The 6,315-nt window shown below is 36.9% G+C and overlaps 1 protein-coding gene across 1 annotated transcript in view; it reads left to right on the top strand.

Moving 5' to 3' along the window:
- The first annotated feature begins 2,347 nt into the window (after window positions 1–2,347).
- Window positions 2,348–6,315, top strand: part of DNAlig3 (DNA ligase 3) — a 305,218-nt gene continuing 301,250 nt past the window's right edge. The window contains exon 1 of the mRNA XM_090374562.1: window positions 2,348–2,448. The gene's annotated coding sequence lies outside the window, so the exon portion shown is untranslated. The remainder of the gene's footprint in view (window positions 2,449–6,315) is intronic.

The raw sequence follows: 6,315 nt of genomic DNA, 5'->3' as shown, positions 1-6,315 counted from the left end.
GACCTCAATCAAATCACAGCGCAGATGCCTAGTCTCCAGCCACTGCAATTTGCAGAACTTAAGCCTCTCTTGGTAAGAGAATCCCTTCATTCCCCTCACCAATCGTGTTGCTCTTCTCTGTACACGCTCAAGCAAATCTACATCCTTCCTAAAATGAGGCCTCCAGACCTGTACGCATACTCAAGGCGTGGCCTGACCATTGCCTTATACAGAGGGACAATCACCTCCTTTTCCCTGCTAGCAAAATTCCTATATATCATTGACAAAACCCCATGACCTGCCCTAGCAGCCTGTCTGCATTGCTCAGAAAACTTCATATCTGACTGCACAATTACTCCCAGGTCTTTTTCATTTTCTACCACCTTAAGTGTAGTACCACACAGTTGGTACGTTTCTCTGGGGTTACTTCTACCCATATGCAGTACTTTGCATTTGTCAAGGTTAAACTTCAGTTGCCACTTCTTAGCCCATCTGCCCAAATTATCTAGATCCTGTTGCAGTAGCACACTGCCATTACTGTCATTAACAACCCTGCCAAACTTTGTGTCATCTGCAAACTTCGACTTTAAGCCTGATATACCTTCATCAATATCATTGATAAATACACAAAACAACAGTGGACCCAACACCGAACCCTGTGGGACTCCACTAATAACATTAGTCCACGAAGAGCAGCACCCATTGATTACCACCCTCTGTCTTCTCCCACTTAACCATCCTTTTATCCATTGTAGCAACTTACCCTTAATACCATTCTGCTCCAATTTGTACAATAGTCTTCCATGCGCAACAGTGTCAAAAGCTTTCCTGAAATCCAAGTATATGATATCAAAATTATTTTTTGCATCCAGTTCCTTTGTGACCACATCATAATAACCAATCAAATTTGTCAGACAAGACTTTCCCTTAACAAACCCATGCTGTGTTTGAATTATTGCTGCAGTCTTGTCTAGATGATCCTGCAATGCATCTTTAACCAGTGACTCCATTATTTTACCCGGAACAGAAGTTAAACTAACTGGTCTGTAATTACTCGTGTCACCCTTCGATCCACCTTTGTGAATTGGGGACACATTTGCACATCTCCAGTCCGTGGGAATCTCCCCTGAGTCCAAGGATGCGCTCATAATTATGGCTAAGGGTTTGCTTAGTTGCTTTGCCGCCTCCTTTAAAATAACTGGATAGATCCCATCCACCCCAGGTGCCTTTCTTATGTTTAACTTCAACAATTTCTCCTCCACTTTGCTCTCAGTTATTACAAAATCATTAAGCACACTGCTACAATTTGATAACCTTCTTCCATTTTCAAACTGTAATAATTCCTCACGTGTGAATGTAGATGCAAAATACTCATTCAGTTTGTTTGCTATCTGAGCAGGATCATCAACAGTCGAACCATCGATGTCAAGTGGACCAATCATATTCATCCCCTTCCTTTTAGAGTTTATATAAGTAAAGAAATCCTTGCTGTTTTTCTTAGCATCATTTGCCAAAGATTTCTCGTAATCCGCCTTCGCCTGCCGAACCTCCTTTGTGACCTGATTACAGACTAGCTTATATCTGCCACAGGCTTCTGCGTCACCTGATAATTTATATGCATCCCATGCATTTTTCTTCTCTGTCACGAGTCTCATTAGTCTTACTTACTCTAACATAGCCCATCTTTTACTTGTTCTATGATGTACCACAGCAGGGCTTGATATCATCGTCGCCTTACTTTTCTTGTTGCTGTGAGTTCCAGTAGAAGCAGTGCAAGAATCATTTTCTCTTCTACCTGCAGCTTTAGTGAATGTATTGGTCCCTGTACCTCCAACCCCAAGCTAACAGTTTACTGGCCCAATTAACATTGCTTCGATAAGTCAGCAAATATTCTCACACCTTTATATTTAAGCGTATTCTATAAATCAGTAAGAGTAGTTTATCGGGGGCAATCGCCTATTCTACTCTTGGACTGTAGTTGTTTGATCAAAAACTTTTTGTTGTTTATCAAACAACTGCATATAAACAACTTTTGTTGTTTATCTTTGCTGATAAACAACTTTTGTTGTTTATCAGCAAAAAAAGTTGTCAGGGTTCAAATTTTAGTGAAAGTGAAATTTTGTGAAGCCTTTAGGGAAATGAAAACCCACTGGCTGTATATGCCTAACGCTTGCTCTAGCTATGGAATACTGTAATGAAATGTCAAAAATAAGCAATATTTTTAAAAAATAATTAAAATACAGTATGCGTTTTCGTTTATAGGCTATACACGGCTACTGCAATAAATTTTAAGACTTTGTTCGCTCATATAAAGCTAGCACTGAATCAGCGGTCAGTGTACACTCAATTTTGTTCAGAAGCATTCTACCTTGCAAATAAACAATAGGACACGTGTGCCAATCAGCATATAGAGATACTGTAGAGAGAGAGAGAATGTTACCTCTTTAACGAAATATCACGTGTTACTAAGTACGCATATGTTTTGTTTTTGGCTAGTTTTAGAACAGAATCTCGCGATCAGTGAAAAAAAAAAAAAATAATAATAATAATAGTTTATTTGTATCCATGCAAGTTCTCTTCAAATTATTAAACCTTCGGTTTAAAGTAAGATAGATTTAAAATTATTAAAATGTAACGACAATATATAGGTTCAAAGCTTTGAAAAGTATGTACAGTTTTAAAAATTTGGGCAGTATGGATTATCAGTAAATACGCTATAATATTTGAATATTGTTACATTTTTTTTATTAATTAATTAATGATCATATTTTCATTACATTGGCAACATGTGGAAAGCGATGGTTTACACACAGGAATCGAAATGGAAAATTTTGCAAAACAGATTCTCAATAAAAGATACTTGATTATCGAATATGTACACGATATTACAGATTGGTGTGAAACCGAAATGATCTTTCCGGTTCCTCACATGGCTATAACATATTTGCTGTTTACTGCTGTTTTTTTTTTTTTTAATGTAACAGGGTCCCCGACCCGAGCATTATGCAATATAATATTTCTTCCTTTCCAAAAGCATGCTGTTTGTTGGGTTTGGTAGAACACAGGAGTTTATTTAATTTTTTGAATAAATTTGGTTAATCAACGTAACGGTGTTATGGAAGAGATATTGCAATCTACTATATTTTTTACAAAGCCTGTGGTACCGCTGTGGATATATGTAAATTTAAAAATGACCAATTAACGATTAATAGAAAGTAATATGCATAATGAGGAAACAGGTTAAACCTGTTACCTCATTAAGATTAAGAAATACTGTTCAAGGTTTAGGCTGAAATGGATGTCAGATGAACTAATGAGACTCGTGGCAGAGAAAAAAAATGCATATAAATTATCAGGTGACACAGAAGCCTATGGTAGATATGTTAAGTCTGACCAACTGAATGAGTATTTTGCATCCACAATCACACATGAGGAATTCTGTAGGGAAGTGGAGGATAGAAGCTTATTAAATTCTAACAGGGAGCTTAAGGATTTCGTAAAAACAGAGCCGAGTGGAGGAGAAATTGTTGAAGTTAAACCTAAGGAAGGCACCTGGGATGGATGGGATCTATCCAGTTATATTAAATGAGGCGACAAAGAAACTAAGCAAACCCTTAGCCATAATTATGAAAGCATCCTTGGACTCAGTGGAGGTCCCCATTGAGATGTGGAAATGTATCTCCAATTCACAAATGGTGATACGAGTAATTACAGACCTGTTAGTTTAACTTCTGTTCTGGTGAAAATAGTGGAGTCACTGGTTAAAGATGCATTGCAGGATCATCTAGACAAGACTGCAGTAATAATTCAGACACAGCATGGGTTTGTTAAAGGAAAGTCTTGTCTGACAAATTTGATTGGATAATATGGTGTGGTTACTGGATGCAAAAAATAATTTTGATATCATATACTTGGATTTCAGAAAAGCTTTTGATACTGTTGCAAATGGAAGACTGCTGTACAAATTGGAGCAGTTGCACATGGAAGACTGCTGTACAAATTGGAGCAATTGCACATGGAAGACTGCTGTACAAATTGGAGCAGTATGTTATCAAGGGTGAGTTGCTACAATGGATAAAAGGGTGGTTGAGTGGGAGAAGACAGAGAGTGGTAATCAATGTACACTGCTGTTCATGGACTAAAGTGGAGTCCCCAGGGTTTAATGTTGGGCCCATTGTTTTGTACATTTATCAGTAATATTGATGAAGGTATATCAGCCTTAATGTCCAAGTATGCAGGTAATACAAAGTTTGGCAGGGTTGTTAGTGACAGTAATGGCAGTGTGCTACTACAACAGGATCTAGAAAAGCTGGGCAGATAGGCTGAGAAGTGGGAACTGAATAATAACATTGACAAATGCAAAGTACTGCATATGGGTAGAAGGAACCCCAGAGAAATGTACCAACTGTGGTACTACACTCAGGGTAGTGGAGAATGAAAAAAAAAAGGGGGGGGGTAATTGTGCAGTCAAATATGAAGGTTTCTGAGCAGTGCAGGCAGGCTGCCAGAGTAAGTCATGGGATCTTGTCAATGATATACAGGAATTTTGCTAGTAGGGAAAAGGAGATGATTATCCTTTTGTATAAGGCAATGGTCAGGCCACGTCTTGAGCACTGTGTACAGGCCTAGAGGCCTCATTTTAGGAAGGATGTAAAGTTGCTTGAGCAAGTACAAAGAAGGACAACAAGATTGGGGTGGAATGAGGGGCCCCTCTTACCATGAAAGGCTTAATTTCTGCAAATTGCAGCATCTGGAGACTAGGCACCTTGCAGGTGCCTAGTCTCCAGATTGAGATGTATTAGGCCTTGAATATGTTGAGCAGGCTTAATTCTGATGGGATTCTTCCTTTTGCTCAGATTATGAACCTGAGGGGTCATAAATTGAAATTTATGTAAGACAGTTGTAGAATAGATGTACTGATATTTGCCTTTAGCCAGCGGGTAGTTGATTGTTGGAACAACTTTGATCTATCATTGTGGAAGTTGATAAATTCAAGGAGGAACTGGACAAACTTTTAGAGGGAATGGATGTGCGAAATGTTTTTTTTTTTTTTTTGTCTGATGCTACATAAGCTTGCTTTCTTGCATCACATGCCGCTACTACTTCTGCTACTACCTCATTATGTATGTTAATGTTTGACATAATAAGGTCAACAGGCAGTTGATCTAATTATGCAGTTTAACTGCTTGCCAGCTCTTTTTTTACGTAAATATTGTGAAGGTAATAGTAGTGCCAGTAAGAGCATTTCCGCAGGAAATGAAACATGTTATCAGTTCTTTCTGTATGTGGCATAATAAAAATTGCTTCTCAAAAAATCACAGGTTGACTGTGTTATTATGATAACAACTTGGTTACCTGTGCAGCATACTGAAATTGCACAGAATGTTGACTTTGAACCTTTCTTGTAATAATAACTTGTTGCTAGTGTCAAACTGAAAATGTAGATGTCAGCATATCAATAACTCAGTTTATTGCCAAGAATATAGGTTGCCTTATCCTGATAGAACCAATCCAGTGATAAGAGGGGTTTAAACAAAATATAAAAAAAGGTATGTTAGGAAGGAAAAAAAAAAAGGATTAACAGAAAATACTTGTGATGTACAGTATACAATGTATAGTAATGCATTTTAGAATAGGAATAAGATATATATATATATATATATATATATATATATATATATATATATATGGAAATTTAAGTAATACTTTTTAATAGATTTTTTTTATTTCTACCACACACATTACTGTAACAGCCCAAAATCCCTTAAATCCTAGGATTTATCAGTTTTCATTGGTAAAAGCCTTAAATTTTAAGACTTTTGACTTTATTTCTGACTTTTACCACTCTAATATGGTAAACCAACAATTTAAAATAGCAATGTTATTTCTTTTTTATTTATTTTATTTTTTTTAAGAGTAGCACACGCTTCTTGATTAGACTGGGGTTTGAGCCCGTGACCACCAAATACGGACGATATGGAAAGGTCAGGGAATGACCACCGCATATCCCCGGAGCAATATGGCCTTAGTTGCTAATGCTCCTAAAAATCAAATAACAAACAAACATCTTTTTTAAGAAATAACATTGCTATTTTACGAATTCAAGTATAGAAACAAAAACCATAAACAGATATGACTGAATACCTTAATATGCTGAATAACGAATATAGTGAATATGTTACCCAGGCAACTTTTAAAGATAGCAGATATGTTCTTGTTATGCCGTTATCTAAAAATTGGAAAAGCGAATGATGCAGAAAATTATAATTTCTTCTCTTCTTGTATTGTGCCTAGTGGAATATGTCTGCTGTCTCCACGAGGTTATTTGGATAACAT

Source organism: Mastigoproctus giganteus, chromosome 5, assembly GCF_048544385.1.
Source record: "Mastigoproctus giganteus isolate SK-2022 chromosome 5, ASM4854438v1, whole genome shotgun sequence".
Classification (NCBI taxonomy): Eukaryota; Metazoa; Arthropoda; class Arachnida; order Uropygi; family Thelyphonidae; genus Mastigoproctus; species Mastigoproctus giganteus.
Note: the sequence above shows the minus strand (reverse complement) of the source record. Positions and strands in the feature narration are given on the sequence as shown.